Here is an 18,706-nt window from a genome sequence, read left to right as displayed (position 1 = left end):
GGGCCGAGCTGCAGCCTTGAGCGGGGCCCCGAGGGGAGGCGCAGCGCCGCCCGCCGGACGCGGCGATTACGGGCCCCGGCGAGGATGCGTCGCCTGAGCGCCCGCGCGGCCCCCGTCCGGGGCGGGCGTGACCCCTGCTGAGCGGAGCCCCTCTCCCCCCACCCGACTTCGGACGGCCGGGGCTGGCGCCCGGATAGCCCTCACCGACAGCGCCCCTTCCCACCCGGAGAGAGGCATCGGCCCCCAAGGGGGGCATCCTCAGGCAGCCTCTGCCACTCCTGCATGGCTGCGACCCGCCGAGCGGAGCGTCGTGGTAGCTGAGACCTGGTGCCCTTCGACGGCCTGGCTGATCCGGTGAGTTGTGCGGGGCGGGGTTCTGCGCTGGAGCTGGGGGCACCCTCTGGCGTCCGGGCAGCCGGGATTGGACAGAAGGGGTCCTAGGCTGTTGGGGGTCCTGAAGCAGCGATAACCCTTGCCTGCCCCGTTTCTCCCTCCAAACACAACTTGTTCAGACCGGCCAGCCGACGGGAGTGGAGGTTGGGGACCCGTTCGGATTCCGCGGGGCCCTGGGCGGGTTGGTTGCCAGAGAGGAAAGGTCACCCCACCCGTAAAGCTAACAAAGATAGCGGCTCTGTCATCCGAAAATTCCCCGGGAACTCCAGTGTCTTGGAAGGGCTGGGGGGTGGGGGGCACCCCGGATGGGAAAACGTTGAGGGTCTCCCGAGCAGCGTCTGAGATCTTCAAGGGAAAACACCTCAGTGGGGGGTTTGGGGGTTCCAGAAACGCAGGTGGCCACGTTTGAGGCTTGTGCCCCATGGGGCTAGACCTTAGCAGAGCACTTGCTCAAATTACGTTCCCACAAATAACTCGCAGGGACGGTAGGTTCCCCAGTAGGGGCACGACGTGACGTGATGTCAAGGCTCAGTTTCTGATGTCACCGGGGTTGCCATGGCAACACCACTTGCCTTGACCCAAGGCCACAGGGGCCAGGGTCGTGGTAACCAGGGGATGCCTTTGCGTAATGGAGGGGTGAAGGCAGACTCCCCCCACCCCCATCACTGCAGTCCTCTGACCTAAATCCTTAGCGCCCCATGAGGTGGGGGAGGGAGGCAGTGCCAGCTGTCCCTGTTGATGCTCCTCCCCCCAAGGACAGGTGTTCAGAGCTTTGCCCATGTAGCCTGGCAGTGCCTGGGGGCTCAGGCCTCCCAGACAGAGCAACTTTCTGTTTTGAAAAGAGATGCTGTAGAAGAGACCTCCCTGAACCCCACCGTGTACCCAGCCGGCAGGCTGAAGTTCCCAGGGTCCCCAGAGAGGTGTGGGTCTCCGGCCCTCCAACAGGCTACTTCTGCTCGGGAAAATGTGGGTGCCCCTTCCGGAGCCAGGGAAGGTGCAGAGGAGCTGCTGCTTGCTGCATCCTCTAGTCCAGGGGCTCCTCATGCTGTTCTATCCCAAGGTGAGGGGCCTTGGCCAACCTGGAACTCCTGACTGCCCACTGCTCCTTCTGGTATTTGAGAGGATTTCAACAAGCATATTGTGAGGCTGCTTAAGTGAATGGCGGGCAAGTGAGGCCCATCAGTACCAAGGTCTGAATAAACTGTGTCTCTGCCAGGGCACCCCCCAAGCGACACACACCCCAGTGCTGGCCCTGTTCCCTGCAAAGGCCCAGAGAACTCCCAGCCAGCATCCTGCTGCTGGTTCTGGGATTCGTCTAGGTCCCTTCCCGCAATTACTGCCAGTGTCGGATGCTGGTGAAACTGCTGTGATCACATTTCTAGGAAAAGGTTCGAAAACTGTGTCGTTGCTTCAGCAGCGTGGGGCGGGGTAAGAGCAGAGAAAGTGTGTGTTCGGATCATTAGGAGAAGCCAGGCCCCAGTCTCTGCAGCGAGCATTTTCCCTGCTCTTCTACCAGGCTCTCTAGCTAGATTAACAGGTCAATAAATATCGGTGGAGCTGCTTTTGGGGGCTTGGCAGGGAGATGGTATTTCCAGCTGAAATGGTGTCGTTAAACACACAAGCTTCCAAGGACAGAGGAGCAACAGCAGATTGGGGGAGAGCCGGGAGAGGTGGGCAGAAGGGCTGTTTGCGCTGCCTCTCGAAGCTTCCCAGTTTAGAAACAAACTCGGAGTGCGCGCCAGAGATTCACAAACACAGGCAGTTGGAGGCCCTCCGCCGAGTATTTACACTTCCACAGCCAAGGCAGAGGGAAAGGCTGTCAGAATTGGGCAATTCCTTCTGTTCCCTTCCCTCATCTCCCTGGGCTTGGCAATCAGCGTGCCAGACGATGAGCAGGAGGGAGTGCCAGCTTTCTCAGCATCTCCCTATATGCCAGGCGTTTTACACGATCTCAGTTACTCCTTGGAGTGGCTCATATGCTGTGGCCCATTTTATAGATAAATAAACTGAGGCTTAAACAGAGGAAGTGATGGGCTACAGGTGATCAGCCAGGCAGCTGCAGAGGTTCGGCCCTGAATTGCTCTCCTGGCTCCAGAGTCTTTGGGTCTTACCACCTCCTCCCATGGGGGCTGGGGGACACCCCTACTTATTGGACAGGGGTCCCTGCAGGCATCAGAGGCTATCAGCCATGGAGGGGGAGTCTGGCCCCACCAAGATGCTTTGTCCACACTGAAAGGCAGATTTGAATCCTCTTTTCCTATGACCTACAGGTCAGCATTGAGCAGAGTAACAACTTCCGCCCGGCCTTGTGGTCTATCTGCTTCCCTCACCTCCAGGACTCCTTTCTCCAGCACTAGGGGAAGGAAGGTGTGGCTTGAAACTCACTCCTTGTCATCTGCCCTTCTGGGCTTGCTAGGAGGGAGATGGTGAGGCTGCCCCTGGCCACCCCAGGGACCTTCTTGGGATGTAGACGGGGCAAGGGCAGATTTTAGTAGATGAGGTTCCTGACCCAGCCTGAGGGTCAGGAAGCCCTAGAGGAGAGGTGCCACATGAGTCGCGAAGAGGACAAATAGGAATGTGCCAGACACGAGTGAGAAGACTGTTCTGGGTGGCAGGAGTGGCCCCAGAGCAGCCAGTGATGTGTGTGGGCCCTCGTGCCTGATGGGGAAAGAGGAGCCTCAGGTGGATGGGGAAGGTTTAAGCAGGGCAGAGGATCCAGTGATCTCCCTTGACAAGGACAGTAACCCCGGACATCCCTTCCTGTAAGCGTGGAAGAGGTCACTTCAGTTCTGGGAGCAGTCTCCTCTCTCAAGGTTGGCCCTACCCCCACCCCCACTAATCCTTCTCACTTGTCTAATTCCTGTAAGCCGTCCATCCCTTGTCCCTTCTGAGCCTTAGGGCTGCTCTGGACTAAACCAGAACTGGGCTGGGCTGCTGAACCCCCTTGATGAGAAACTTGAGGCGCCCTGGTGTTGGGCAGTGGCTCCTGATTAGGTGCCAGGCTCTGGCGTGGGTTGGGCCTGGATCGTACTCTCAGCCCACCGCTTGCAGGCTGTGTGACCTCGGGTGAGTACCTTTGCCTCTCTGAGCCTCAGTTTACTCATCTGTGAGAAGGAGCGACCATAGCACTCACTGCGCAGGGTCTGGTGAGGATTCAGGGAGGGCCTAGCACAGCACTCAGTATACAGTAAGCACTCAATAAACGCAAGTTGTCATGGCTACTGTTAACCTCCTCCTCAGAAGGGAGCCTTGAATGACTCAGTCCCTTGGAGCCAAGGGTTGAAGACCCCATTTGCAGGGAGAGGCCGGAACCCTACCAGCTGCGTCTGCCAGGGGCTCCTCTGTCCACTGAAGCCCCCACCCATCCACCCGGTGAGCACTCGTGGCTCCTTTCTGAGCTTCTGCGGGGGCTGGGACTTGGCCAGGGGTCCCTCCCCAACCTCCCTCCGGCCCCCTCTGCCTTCCCATCCCTCACAAACCGGAGGAAGCCAGCGAAGCAGCTCATATTCATGAACCGTAATTCAATCAGGCGGCGATTCCTCTGGGCTGGGGCGGGGGTGAGAACGAGGAGGCGCTCACAAAAGGGCCGCTTTATTACCTCCCGCGGGCCGGGAATTGCTGCTCTCCCCCAGCAGCGGCCGGAGCCGCCTTTATTGTGTTAACCCATTTGCGTGTCAAGAGCTATTGTGCGCTTTCTCTGCCTGTGCGTTGCGGGCCGCGGGAGGAGGGCTGCGGTGCCGGCCGGTCACCTCCGCGGGCGCCGCCCGCCGCCCTGATTGGTTGCTAAGTGATTTGCATCCAAGGTAATCACTTTTATCTCAGAAGGATGTCGACTATAATTATAAGCTACTGACATCTTTTGAAATCTGCCTAATGACTATTTTAGTCTGCACGGGCTGGATGTGGGGAGGGGGATTCTGGAGGGGGATTCTGGAGAGGGTGGAGGCTGGGAAGAGGGATGGATTCCTTCCACCTGGACCCCTGATTGCTTAGTTGAGAAATATCTGAGTACCTACTGCATGCGTCAAACAAAAGATGGGGTCTCTGTGATGGGGGACTTGCATTCCTGTGGGCAGAGTTAGTGCCACTTCAGAGTTAGGGAAACGGAGGCCCTGGGGAAGGGGCGACCTGCCCAGACCACACAGCCAATATGCAACCGCCATCTGGGTCTCTCTGACCCCAAACTCATGCCCTGGCCACTCCAGTGGCCACAGTCAGGAATCATGTAATCATGCCTGGATACAGGTCACCAGTCTAGTACCTTCTAGAGTCTACATCCTAACCCTAAGAAATGCACGTGCTGATACCATCCCCATGTTGCAGAGAAGCAGGGGCCCAGAGAAGGTATTATACTTTGCTGCCCGAGGTCACACAGCCAGGGAGTGGCAGAAGTATGAGGTTCCTTGGCAGCCAGAGATGGGAAGGCAGAGGCAGGGTTCCAGCTTCCCTCCTCTTCCCACCCCCTCGTGGTTCCATTTGGTAAAGCCAGGCATTAGGTAAAGACTGAGCCAGGACACTCTGTAGCCCCCGTCCCAGTGGCTAAGTGATAAGGAATCAGACGGCCCACAGCCTCTAGAGGGAGTAAGATGAGTCTGCAGTTAACTTGAATTCTAGACAGGCCCAGAGCAGGGCTGGAGGAGGGAAAACCTGCAGCTGGTCCTGGAGGGCTTCCTGACAAAGGGGGCTGTGCTCTGTGCCCTAAGGACTGAGTGGCTCTGCCTAGCATTCAGTAAATGGGGGTGTCTCCGGCAGATGGAGTTTGGAGACCCGGGAGCATGCTGGAATGGCAGGGGGAGCTTATGAGATAGTGGAGGTGAAAGGAAGATAAACTAGGAGGGTGTGCAGGGGCATTGGGTGCTAGGCTAAGGGTGCCATGAGGCCCAGAGAAAGAGGGAGGCCAGTGAAGGCATCTGAGAGGCAGGGGCCAGGTAAGATCCTGGTGCCTTAGAGGCCAGCAGAGAGCTTGGGAGTTGCAGACCTGGGCTGAAACCCGGTGAGAGAGAGCTCCTGCACTCCCACTGGCTGTGTCCTCAGAGAAATCATTTTACCCCTCTGGGCCTCAGTTTCCTCTTTTGTTCAGGAGAGTCACAACAGCTTTCTCATGGGCTTGTGGGTGGGGTGAGCTTGCATGTGCAGAGTGCTTGCCGGGGTTTAGCTGAGCCCCTCAGAGCTGGGTGGGCTGGGCTTGAGTATAGGCCGGGGCCAGTCCTGGCCCCACAGCAAGCCAGCGTCCCAGCCACAGCAGCTGTTTGGGGCCCTGGGAGCCCCTGCTATTGTGCACAGGGCACAGGGGACAAAGGCCTGGGAGGTCAGGGGGTGAGGCTGAGACTGGCTGTGAACAGGCTCCCGGGGATGGGGACTTAATGACGCAGAACTTAATGACCCAGAGTCTGTGGGGAGGGGGGCCTCCCTTGGAGGAGGAGGGAGGTCCAGCCACCAGCTGTCTGCTCCAGGATTCGCTGCCAGGGCATGGGCAGCTGCCTCACAGAGTCCAGGCCTGAGCTTGGCACTGGGGGAGGCAGAGGTGGCAGGGCCTCCCGGCATGAAGTCCCCAGGCCTGAATGCAGAGCTTGGCCCTGCCCTTCGACATCTGCATATCTCCGTCTCTTCATCTGTGATGGGCCAAGGGACCACCTTAGAGGGCAGCTGTGATACTTGGCAGTAACTGATAGCCAATGGGCAGTAAACAGGAACTGCTATTTTTGCTCTTTATCCATCCGTTCATTCAGAGAGCTTCACTGCTCCAGGCCAGGCTCCCTGCCAGGTGCTGGGGACGTGAAGATGAACAAGTCCCAGTTGCCCTGAAAGGTGGCGTGTACCGAGGGAGAGGCTCGAGCACACTAGCTCAGCCACCCAACAAGTGCATGCGGGTTAATCGCCACAATGGAGGAATTCACAGTGTGTGGGCACTGTGCCAGGGGCAGGGGGGCACAGCAGTGAACAAGCCAGACGTGGGCCCTGCCCTGGGCCACCTCCAGTCTCTTAAAGGAAATCAGGGGTGGAAACAATTACTTCTGGCTGGAGTAGCCAGGGAGGGCTCCCTGGAGGAGGTGGCACTTGTAATTGAACACTTTTGCCTATTATGAGAATCACAGGACACTGGTATCTGCTGTGTGCCAGACTGAGCTTCCTGCTTTGGCATTTTGTTCTCTCATTTAATCCTCGTATCCCTCTCTGAAAGGTGTTTTTATCCCTGTCATGTGAATGAAGAAACTTAGCCTTGACGATGTAAAGCAGCAGCCCTGGGCCACATGGCAGGCCCACAGAACCCCCTTCATTATCCACACAAGCTTTTGCCTCTTCACTGCCTGTAAGGGTATTGGGCATGGTAGGATCCTTGGGCAGGGGCTGAGGGGACCCTGTTCTGGGCCAGCTGTCTCCTTTATGAGCTTTATAACCTTCAGCAGGTCACCTTCCCCCACCTCTCCCAACCCAGACTCAGCCGCGTCCTTCATAAATGTCAAGGATGGCAAATCTGTGGCAGGCCTGGCTTGCCTTACACCGCTGTGCCCTTGGCAGACATTGCCAATCAATTGCTGCCCTCTTCCCCTGCTGAGTTCTTCCCCTGACCTTGGGTTCCTTCCAGGGCTCTGGGCAGGCAGCGCCAATCAATCAGCAGGGCCTGTGAGCTGAAACCAGTTGCCTGCCTGGCCTCAATGAGCTCAGGGTGCCTCTGGTCCATCTCCATGTGGCTCAGAGGACCAGGGGGACAGCGAGGGATTCTGGGGGATCTCTGTGTATTCAGGTTGTTCTTAAGCCCCAAGAGCCTTTTAGGTGGGAGGGTCTGTTACCCTCTTCTAACTCCCACTTGTGTTCATCCGTGCAGATTCTGAGCACTGACAGTCTGGATGATAACAGCATATATTGAGTTCCTCCTGAGAGCTAAGTCCTTCCTGGGCACTCTCTCATTCATCATTCTGCAGAACACCTGCAGCAAGCCTCCCCGCATCTCCAGGGAAAATTCTTAACCCATTTTAGAGATGAGGGAACTGAGGCTTGGCTCAGCTAAGCAGAGTAGGGTCATACACTTGTTGGGTAGTCGAGCTGGCATTCAGACCCAGGTCTCAAAGTTCACAGCCTGGGACAGGACTGTGGGTGGCAGGCAGACAGGGAAGCCCTCCCAGAAAAGATGTCATTTATTTGGAGGCTTTAAAGGCTGGTGGGCTTCTGACAGGCAGAGCCAGAAAGGGTGAACTTCAGGGTGGAGGGAACAGCATGAGAGGCAGCTCAGAGGGAGACAGGAGAGAGTGTTTACTAAGCGAGCAGTGTGTACGCAGATGTGGCCAGAATGTGGAGAGAGAGGACTGTGGAAGGAGCCAGGGCTGGCCTTGATGTTTGGACTTTGCCTTCCCATAGTAGGGAGCTCTGGCAGCTTTTTGAGCAGAGTAACAGTGAGGTCCCATGTAAGAGTACTTATTCAACAGCTCTGTGAACCCCGGGTGAGGTTGCTTGGGGGGGCTACCTTCAGTCTACTAGAAGCGTCGGCCTAGAACAGTGCCTAGTGCACAGTAGGTAGGCATCCAAGAAGTATTGATTGAATGAATAAATGAATGAATACTCCACGGACTGAAATGCTCCTGACCTCTCCAGGGGCCCAGCTGCAGGGTGGGGAGAGACCAGAGTCCCCCTCTCCAGGCAGAGTTGAACACCAGGCCTGGCAGTGAGGGGCAGAAGAGGGGGCCAGGCAGGTACCTGGGACAGGGCTTCCCTTTCACCACTCTCCTACCCTGCTGCCTGTCCCCAGGACCCTCCTAGACCTTCCTGCTGGGCTGTCTGCACCTTTCGAGCCAGGCCTGGCAGGCAGTGTGGGCCCAGCGCTGGGGGCATGAAAGATGAAGGCTCGTGACCATTTTTTAACTCAATAAAGGGAGAGACAAGCTGCAGGCTGCAGGCCGGAGATATAATTAGTTCACAGCAGTGGCGCTTTCTTGATTTAGCTTCTGAGAGAACAAGACAAGGATGTTATACCCAATTAGCAGTAACATCCAGTCGGAGCCTCAATAGGTGAGATAACAAGCTATTTTTATGACTTTTCTTTCCCAGCTTGGAGGGAGCGGGGGAAGGGGGTATCAGGGCCTTATTTCTTTTCATCAGGGAACAATTATTAGCAATCTCAGGATTTCCCAAAGCCAAATGATGCATTTGTTAACCCAAACATGCAGGCATCCCAGGGTAGCAGCAGGGGTGGCAAGCTGGCATTTTGAGCCTGGGGTGGGTGGGTGGGAGTGCAGTCCCCTAGCCTCCATTCTGGAAGCCCTCTGAAAACGTTCCCAAATGCAGACAGCCCATGGGTTGGGCAGGAGAAGCACAGGCCCTTGAGATATTCTTAGTACCTGCCTTGATTTCCCTACCTGCTTTCAAAGGGTCATAAGGAGGCCAGGTCAGTTTCCCTGGGGATGAGGAAGGAGCCAGTTTTGGCCCTTGGCAGCACTTCTTGGCACCACTGTAGATTCTTTCTGCCAACTAGACCAGAGGTTCTGGCACCTCAGTCTTGAATCTGCCATTGCACTTTGCCCACCAAACCCCCATTATGGCTTGCCCCACCCAGCCACCCTCCTCCTGTCCTGGGTCCCAGGCCCAGTCCCTGGCGGGGGCATACTGGTGATTAGCTCCTTTTTCTCCACCATCATTACCCCTGCAGTCAGGGCACCCAGCACTGGCCAAGTCCCTACTGGGCAGGGAAGCCCTGCCAAACCCCACCCCAGCTGCCTGGCTGTGCTCCCACTCCTGGCGAAGGCTGGGGGATGCCCGGAGAGGGAGCTGGCAGGGCTGCTGTGATGCCCCATCAGCCCGGGCCCCAAGCCCAGGCAGGGTCCTGGGCCTCCGCCCCTCCTGCTGAATTCTTGCCCCGCCCTATCCCGCGTCCTGTCTTCCTGTCAGTGTGGAGCTCCCCACTCCCGGTTCAGACAACTGACAAATCCAGCCATGCAAAGTGGGAGTTTAATTGCAAACAGTTTTTATGGATCATGGGCCCATCTGTGCCACCATATGCAAAAGAGAAAAAAAATTCCCCTTTTTTTTTCTCCCCACCCCACAAACTAACTCCAAAAGAAACAATTGCCAAGGTTTTTCTGGCTGGAACCAAGTACAGAGCTGCGACCCATCCCCAGGGGCTTCCTGCAGGGTGGTCCTGGCAAGGCCAGATAGGGCAGAGATGAGAGGATCCCAGGGGACCCACCTAGAAGTTGAGATCTGACTGCAGAGAGGCTGGGACAGCCTCAGCAAACTGCTGGCAGCTCCTGAACCCACTGAGCTCTCTCGCAGCTCTGGGCCTTGGCACGTGCCGTGCCACGGTTCAAGTACCAGGTCCTGGCCTTTTCCAGCTACCTGGCTGACGCTGTATGCATGGCCTGTGAGACAGGGCTTGGTGTGCAATGGGCACTGCACAGTGTTCATGGAAACATGTGAAAGAGCCATGTCACGGGACCCCAAGGACGAGGCACCTCCTGTCCCCTTTCTACCCAAGAAACGCAACTCCAGGAGGATGGGGCTAACCAGGCCTCACAGACTCCCTTCTTCCCAGAGGTGCCTCTTGCCCTGGTGCCCAGCCTGGCTCTGCAGATGAATGCCACCCAAGATGGAAAGGACATTGGGCGCCAGCAGCCCGCCTCCTCAGGCCCTCAGATGAGGCTTCCCCCAGGGCCTGTGTGAGCTTCTGAGAGGACTCACCTGAAGCAACCTGCCAGGGTTCGATTCCTATGCCACCCCATCCCAGCTGGGTCACTTCACACTGTCGGTCCTCCCTCTCTGTGCCTCAGTTTCTCCCTCTGTAAAATGGGGGTGCTGGATGTAAAGTGCTTCTCTGCTTGTTATCTCTCTTCCCTTATGAGATGGGGGTAGGGATCCTTTGCTTTGCACACTAATGTCTTCCCAAGTTTCTAATCGGGACACCCAATGTTGAATGAATGAACGAGTGAGTGAAGGAATGCATGAGGGAGGTATGTGGAGGACTTTCCAGAGAGGAAACGAGACACAGACACTTGGCTTGCCAGGAATTCAGTATTTGTATTCCCTTTCTCGTTGGCATCCGGAAACCACCCTGTGATCTATGGGAATGATGAACTCCATTCTACAGGTGGGGGAAACTGAGGCTCAGAGAGATTGAGGGACTCTCCCAAGGCAGCTGAAAAGAGGCCAGAGCTGGGACTGGAACCCTGGGCTGAGCAACTCCAGCTGGCCAAATCCCTGTCCCTCAAGTGAGGAGAGTCTGGCCCAGAGCTTAGCCGAGGTTACACAGCAAGAAAATAGCAGCCAGCATTTGTGGGGCACTTCCTACCCCCATTTTACAGATGAGGAAACCGAGGTACTCCAGCCTTAGAGCCAGGCCAGCCAAGTCCTGCTTGCTCTTTCCTTCTCTCCCTCCCCTGGGTCTGCACCCTGTGGGTTCCCCGTGTGCCTTACCAACTGTGTGTGCCGGCAGCCAGGCCCGGAGTGGGGGTTCCAGTGCCCAAGGCTGGGCACCTTGCACAGCCCTCTTGCAGCAGGTAGCAGGGGAAAGTGGGACCCAGGAAACATCCCCCTTTCCTGGGACCTAGGTGAGACCAGGCCAGGCACCAGGCAGCCCATTCCCTGCCTGTAGTGATCACCAGCTCCCATTGTAATCATTAAAACTATTAGAAGGAAACGTTCGCTTGAAGCAAATGTCAGGCGCCGAGTTATGCTTTGTAAACGCTCACAATTAATGCCAATCAGGCCCGGAAAAAAGCCGGCCCGGAATCCTGTCTGTTTCGTCTCATTTGTCAGCTGGTGCTGCTCCATGTTGCACATTTTCATACAATTGCTATAAACATAAAAGGGAAACTCCACAGTGTTCCCGGGCGCCCGGATGGTGCGCGCCGGCTTAATTACTTGGTATTCTGCTGTTCACTTGGCCGCCCTGAGCTGGTGGGAGGGAGAAAGGGGGACTTTGTGTGGCAGGGCGAGGGTTCCTGGGGGTCAGCCAGAGAGATGGGTCAGGCTGCTGGCCTGGGCCTCCTGCCCCGTCCTCTGCAGGCCGCGTGACCCACAAGCTGAGCTGGGAAACAAGAAAAAATTGCTAAAAAAAAAAAAAAAAAGTTGGCAAAACCTTCAAGTAGAAAAGGGGTTCAGAGTCCACCAGACTTGATTTCAAATCCCTATTCCTTCTACTAGAATGATTCATCAGGTTTATGGTCCACCTCCTGCTTGCCAAGCACGGGGCCTCAGTTTTCCTCATCTGTGAGTTGAGGGTGACAGCCCAGCGGTCAGGATTTCAAGCCTGCTGGGGTCTGGGGGCATCATGGTTTGGTTTCGTTTTCCCATTTGGTTGCTACGCAGAGTGTGAGGCCAGAGTCCCACAGCAGGAAGTGGTGGAACCAGGATTTGGCCCTGGATCACTGACTGTGGAGCCTGTAACTGTTGTATCATCCTCCCGCACCCACCCCGGGCAGCCGCGGGGCTGAAAAAAGATGTAATGTCTGCAGGTCCCCGCACACAGTAGGTATTTGGTAAACAGTGGCTGATGTCTGCGCACTGCCTGGAGGTGGGTCAGGAGCAGCGAGGGGCTCAGGCCTGGCCTGATGGTCAGAATCAACAGATGTAGACCTTGCTGGGTGGAGGGTGAGAATGGAGTGGTCTAGAAGCAGGTGCCATTCCCCCTTCCCTCAGGGCCTGGGTCCTCTTGGCTTCCAGGGCAGGACTGAGGAGGGAGATGCTGAGAACATGCCTGGCCAGGCCCCAGGGGACTCCCGCCCACCCCCATCTACTCTTGCCTTGCTCCTGGCTCTGAGGTGCTGGGTGTGGTTGCGCACCAGGCCCCATGTTGTCTCATGAGACCTCTGACAGACCGGAAAGTTGGGTGTGCTATCATCATGGTCTCCATTGTACAGATGAGGAAGTGGAGGTCCAAGCTAACCCAAGGTGACTGGGCTGGGAGGTGGTGATGCTGGAGACGGCTCCTGCCCAGTTTCCTCGATCCCAAGCCTCTTGTGCCTTCTTAGCCCCCTCCCTGGAGAGACTGTATGCAGCCCTGCCACACCTTACACGCCCTCCTCAGGGCCCTTTTGAACTCTCCAACTCTATGGTCAGGGTCTTCTGAGGCCAGGCTGGGACACACCGGCCTTTGTGTGAGCTTGAGCCGGGCCGAGCGGCCAGCAGAGTGGGGAGAGGGCGGTGCAGCCTGGCCGGCCAGGGACAAATGCTCAGAGTGGGAATAGAGGCCCCTTTGTGTGCCTCTCAGAGGGGGAGGGGGTGCTGCCAGCTGCCACCTCGTGTGACTGTGGAGGCCTGAGCCCTCCACAGAGGTTTGGCCGACACCTCCAGGGGACTGGCCAGGGAGCCTGTCATCATCAGCTCTGCCTCCTTCTCTCACTATTTTGTGTCTTCCTCTTGTTTCCTGGGGGTCCTTGGCTGCTAGAGGAGCCACAGGCAGCCATTAACATGGATTGCTGTGGGCCTGCTGTGTGCCAGCCCTGAGCCTGGCACTCCACCCACCCTTCACGCTAGGGGCAGTAGTCTCATGTTTCAGAGGAAGACACTGAGGTTCAGGGAGGACAGGTGACTCGCCACGCTGGCACGTGGTCATGGGGTGGGGATGTGGCTGACTCCAAAGCTCTGTCTGTCTGTGGAGTTACCTTTTGTGTCATGCCCCGGGGGTCCAGGTTTGCAACTCAGGGTGCTCATTCCCCAGGGTGGGCTGGGGGAAGAGCAGAGATAGGTGCTGGGGACAGGGCCTCCAGGTCTACCCCACCACCAAAGTCCTGGGTGGAAACCAGCAGGAAGTCTTCAGGTGTGTCTGTTCCCTGGGTGGACACTGAATGTCCGTCCCGTCCCTCAGTCGTGGCCGGACTCTGGGCTGGTGGCTGCAGGGCGTTCATGAACAAGCGCAGGGCCCTGTTGAGGGCTACCATACCTGTTCAACCTGCTCCGAGCCTCGATCTCCTTAGCTGGGAAATGGAAATGAAAGAGAACCCGCCCCAGGGGAACTTGGGGAGGTAGTGCCAGGACCTGGGTAAAGTGCTAAGCTTGGTACCTGAGCACACTCGGCCCGCACACGCGTAGGCTGGGATTTCCCAGCATTCCTGCTGCCTCCTGGGATGGGGAGAATGTGAGCTACAGCAGTGGGTGGGTGGTGGGTGTTGAAGTCCCTCTCAGGAGCATAAGCATGCACCAGGGACTGTCCCACAGGGTCCCTGCCACAGCCCACTTTACATGTAAACAATGTGAGGATCAGAGCTAAGGTGACTCATCAGGGATCCCAGGGTCCCAAAGAGACCACACGGGGATTGTGGCTTCTGGTAAGGCCCAGCCCTTAGTCTCTTCCTAATCCCCACTTAGCCTAGTCGGTAGCAGTCCACTGTAGACACGGAGTCCCTTTTATATGAACCCAGCCCTGTGGGAGAGCAGAGCCACACAGGATGAAGGCCACTTGGCCTCCTGCAGCATATTCCAGCCACCTGGGATGAGCTTGCACCTGCCAAGCGGTGTCTTCCTCTGTGCCTTTGCTCAGGCTGGGGCATCTGCCAGGTGTACCCTCACCATCCCTTGCCCCAGCACACACACGTTCACGTACCCACATGTGTGCCTTCTCTGCAGGGCTAAGGGTCTGGTACCTGCTCACCTCCAGAGCCCCACCCAAGCCCTTTTCACCTCTCTCCCACCTCTTCGTGCACAGTGTGGCACATGGTAGGCATTCGGTGAAGTCGGAACCAAAGATCCAGTCCAGCCCTCAGAGACCTGGTTCCCACCTAGCAGGAGAGACAGACATAAACAGGTCAGTGACAGGGCTACACGTCCAAGGATGGAGTCAAGTGTGGGATGCCCACAGAGCAGGGAGCTCCCTTCTCGTCTCTAAGACTAACCGAACCTCTACTACGCTCCTGAAAACTCTGCCATCTCCTTTCAGTCCTCCCAGGACAAGGCAGTGGGGTTACAGGTGAAAAAAGAGGCGCAGACAGCCAGCTGCTGACAGGTCGCATGGCTGCCCAGGGCACCTTGGCCGTTCCAACTCCAAAGCCCCACGCCTTCTCCAGGGTGGAAAACTTAGGTACCTGGGGACCATGCAGGTAACGTGAGGAGCAAAGCCACTGTAGCCACCCTCAGGACACATCAGCCAGGGGTTCCAGCACTGCCAGGTTTGGGATTTTCCCCCAAGAGAACACAGACAATAAGAATTTTAGGTAGAATTCTAGTTTTTATTTTTCTTTTGGACATTGGCAAACACATCACAAGTGTTTTAATGCAGCGAACAGGGCAAAGAGAAAAGGTGTGGGCAGATTTGCGCCCTTTAATGACCCTGTATTGTCTGGGTGAGGGGCATGCTGGGGGGGGTCTCAGGACGGCTTGCCTTCCCCATCCCCAGCCAGCAAGAGCCCCTGGAACCCAGTGGCATCTCCCCGAGCCCCTCAAGACACCCCCAGCCACCGCCTTCGCTCCCAGAGGCAGGAGGCAGGGCACGAGCCCCACGAGGGCACCACCCAAATAGCTATAATCAGCAGCCTCGCCAAGACTTCAAACTCACCCAATTATCCTGCGAGGGAAAAAAAACACAAAATGAAAACAAATTAACATGTTTGCATAGAAGCCGCTGCAGCAACACACACAGACGCGCGCACGCATGCACATGCTGGCGCATGCCCCAGCAAGGCTGGGAGACGCCGCTGCAACCTCCGCTCCCTAGGCCTGGCACCCACCTGGACCAAAATGCGGGAGCAGGCCTAGCGGCCAGCTTGTCCCCAAACCTGACTGGGCACTGACTCCCTCTACCAGCTTTCAGTTTTTCATCTTTTCAATTTAGTAAACACATTCAATTCATTGTGTGCCATAATTCCACTGCACCGATCTGTGAGGTCGGCATATTGTGAGCCCCTTTCTACAGATGGGACAGCTGAAACACAGGTTAGTTTCCCTGCCTGAGACTGCACAGCTAGCACGTAGGGGAGCCAGCTGGGGATTGAACCCAGACAGGCCACGTCCAAAGTCCCTGCCATGACCACTGCGCCTTCTCTGTGGCTCCTTCTTGCCTGTGGGTGGTGTGCCAAGGCCTCAGTCTGCCTTTGAGGCCCCTCCTAACCCCTCCAACCTGCGTCCACTCTTCCCTTGCCCACGCCACCCAAACAGCCCACTCTTACCCTACAGGCTGGCTCTCCTCAGGCTGAGGGCCTGTTGGTGTGATGATGATTACTATGGAGCCAGGTGAATGTGGATTCAAATCCCTGCTCCACCAGTTTCTTACCAGATGGCTTTGGGCATGTAGCTTTGCTTCTCTGTGCCTCAGCACCGCCTCCCCCGCCCCCAACTAAAATGGGATAACCAAGGAGGTGAGGAAGATTCTGCAGGTGAGTGGTGCCTGCAAGGTAATACCTCTGGCACCTGCCCGGGGGTGGGAGGGTTCCTCCAGCCCACACCATTCATTTAGTGCCACAAGGCCCACCTCATCAGACTCACTGAACCCCTGTTGGTGCCTTTGGGCTCCATGCCAGGCGCCGCACTTGCCCTCGGGACACACAGACAAGGAACTCAGATACTCCTTTTTCTGGGAAGCAGCCTGTCCTTGGAAGGACCTCTTCTCTGGGCCCCCTGAAGCTCTTCTGACCCGGGATTGGGGTTGCGTGGGCGTGTGTCTGATCATCTTGGCCGTGTTTGGTTTTTCTCTGGGCTCCTGCAGCCAGGCACATCACAGGTGCTCAGGCAGGGTTTGGTGACTGCACTCTTTGGAGCATCTCCTCTCACTCTCAAGGCACATTTGGGGTCTTGTCCCTGGTATGAAAGGATAAACTGCTGGAAGGAATTGGGGTTTAGGTCCTGGGGTTCAAGGATCCCTGGCCTCCTCCCCTGCTGCTGTGTGACCGCGGGCAAATCGCTTCACCCCTCTGAGCCCGTCACTGTCATCTCCTGGGGTGAGAGCTGGGCGGGCAGTTCACGAGTGCTACACTGCACGTGTTCATCACCGCTTCATCCTCATGACGGCTGGTGAGGAAAGTGTGGTTTCTACTTCCATGATTCGTATGGAGAGACTGAGTCCCCAAGGGACTTGGTGGCTTACTCAAGACCGCCCTGCTAGTGAATAGCAGAGCCAGGGTTCAAACTGAGTTCTGGGTTTTTGCCTTAGCTGAGGTGCTGTTTCGCCCTTCCTAGACACTGTCAGGAGCCAGAGGGGCAGTGCCTTGTGGGTCTGGAGAATGAGGGCTACTAGGATGCTGTGGTGGTGGCGGGAGGGGTAGCTTAACTGGCTGCGTGATCACCCCTTTGGCATGCTGGGGAGGTGACCCAGCGCCTATCCCAGGAGCAGCTGGTCCTGTGGGACATTGGGTGCCCACTCAGAATCTAGCCCTCCCACAGCACAGCCATGCCAAGGGCTTTAGAGTCCAGCAGACCTAGTTCGCATCCTGACCCCACTAGGTGCAAATCCTGTTCCTCTCGGAGCCTCTGCCCCTGCTGGAGAATGGGAGGTGTGGATGTATTCACACTCAAGAGAAGGGCTTCCAGCTGCATGTGAGCTGAGGCGTGGCACCTGGCACACAGTTGCTGCTCAGTGAAGCCACCCCCTGCCCAGACCTCCTGCAGGAGAGGCCTCTCCCTTATCCATGGAGCCCTGGAGCCTCCATGACACAGGCTGAGGGTGGGGCTTGTGTTGCCTGGTGGGTGACGCTGGGCCCAGAGGAGGCTCTTGCCCCCTCGCTGCTAGCCCTGCCCCTCTGGTCTCTGAGGCCTGGGCGTTCTGGGTGTGTGGAGGGGTTTGTTGGGTTGAGGTGGCAAACTGCAGGGAAAAGAGGGAGGAGAGACCCTGAAATGTGAACCTGGACCCTGCAGGGAGTGTGGGCAATAAAGGTCCCAGCCCACCTCTCTGTCTGTTCAGGTGGGATTTATTGAGCATCTACTGGCCTTGGAGCAGAAAGAGACCAGAGGGGGGTCTATGAGGCCTGAGGCCCGGCCTTCTCACTGCTGTACACCCCGGGCAAGCCACACAGTCTGTGGACACAGCCTTCTCACGCAGGGCTGTGGTCACATCACAGTACGAGGACGTTTGTTACTCGATGGTTGCGAGTGCAGGTCTAGAGCCCCCCACCAACCCCTGGGGGTAGGGCAAGGGCCACGTCCAGTGGTCATCGTGAAGCTGTGTACAGCCCCCTCACACCTACGCTTCTGAGGCTCTGAGCGCAGAGGCTGAGGGCCGGGTGGGAGGAGTTTCTTTCCCCCTCATTACAAAAATCATGTTCATCTTTTAGTATTTGGAAATAAGTCTGACAAAGAAAATAAAATTCAGCCGACATCTAACTGCCCAGAACTAACACTTGGTCCCATGTAGGAACATTCTGCCCAGGTGCTGGGCATTCGGGGAGTGTCTGGCCCCAGGAAGGGCCGCTCTGTGCTAAGCCTGTCCTGGGCTACTGGGCGTCACCTGCCCGCCCGCCTGCCCAGCAGCCCATTGTCTAGCATGTGGGGGCGCGGAGCAGCCGTTGTTCTGTGCACACATCTGATCCTGTCTTTTCCACATCAGATCATTTGTAACCGTCACCAGGCAATCGGGCCCATTGCTGATTGCATCTCGGCTTTGTGCTGTCACAGCCGTTTTTCTGCACCGGGCTGATTTTGAAAGGAGACCCATCCTCTGGGCCCACTTTTCAGAAGGAGGGGAGGTGGGTGGGGGGAGCTGTGTGTGTGTGTGTATGCAGGACACGTTCCCCACACACATGTATATACACACATACACACACACACATTCCACTGCTACATCTCATCACCTAGAGTAGAATTTGGAATAAGGTAGATGGATAAGGGCCTCAGGCCAGGCCTGTCATCCCCACCTCTGTCCCTGACCACCTGCCACAGAGTGCCTACTGTGTGCCCCATTGTGCAGACACAGTAGAACCTGCACTCTGGTGGAAGAGACAGACACCACTCATCAAGATAATTTCAGAGCAGTCATGACAGCGAAGGAACTGCTGTGGTGATGGGACAGTGGCTGGGGCAGGAGGTTGCCAGCTTGACCAGGTGGTCAAGGAGGGTCTCTCAGAGGAGGTGATGTTTGAGCTGAGGTGTGAATGGGAAATGGAGCTGGCATGGAGAGTGGGGGAGGGGTGTGCACTGGGGACAGTGTGGTGTTGCACTGTCCACAGGTGGCATGGAGCGTTTGCAGTGAGGCAAGTCTGAACTGAACTGAGATGTCCTATTGGCGTAAAATCCATCCCAGGTTTCAAAGACTTAGAATAAAAACAAGAACATAAAATATCTCAGGAATTAATTTTAATGTTGATTACACACTGAAGTGATACTATTTTGGATCTATTGGGTGAAATAAAATATATTATTAAATTTAATTTCCTCTGTTACTGCTAGAAAATTTACAAGTACATAT

The 18,706-nt window shown here is 56.5% G+C and overlaps 1 protein-coding gene across 1 annotated transcript in view; it reads left to right on the top strand.

Annotated features, from left to right (window-relative positions):
- FAM222A (family with sequence similarity 222 member A) overlaps nt 1-18,706 on the top strand; it is a 55,103-nt gene continuing 36,397 nt past the window's right edge. Inside the window, 1 exon segment of the mRNA XM_017879693.1 lies at nt 1-354. The gene's annotated coding sequence lies outside the window, so the exon portion shown is untranslated.

This window comes from Rhinopithecus bieti, unplaced genomic scaffold (assembly GCF_001698545.2).
Source record: "Rhinopithecus bieti isolate Rb0 unplaced genomic scaffold, ASM169854v2 scaffold_11933, whole genome shotgun sequence".
NCBI lineage: Eukaryota > Metazoa > Chordata > Mammalia > Primates > Cercopithecidae > Rhinopithecus > Rhinopithecus bieti.
This window is presented reverse-complemented; position numbering and strand designations above follow the sequence as displayed.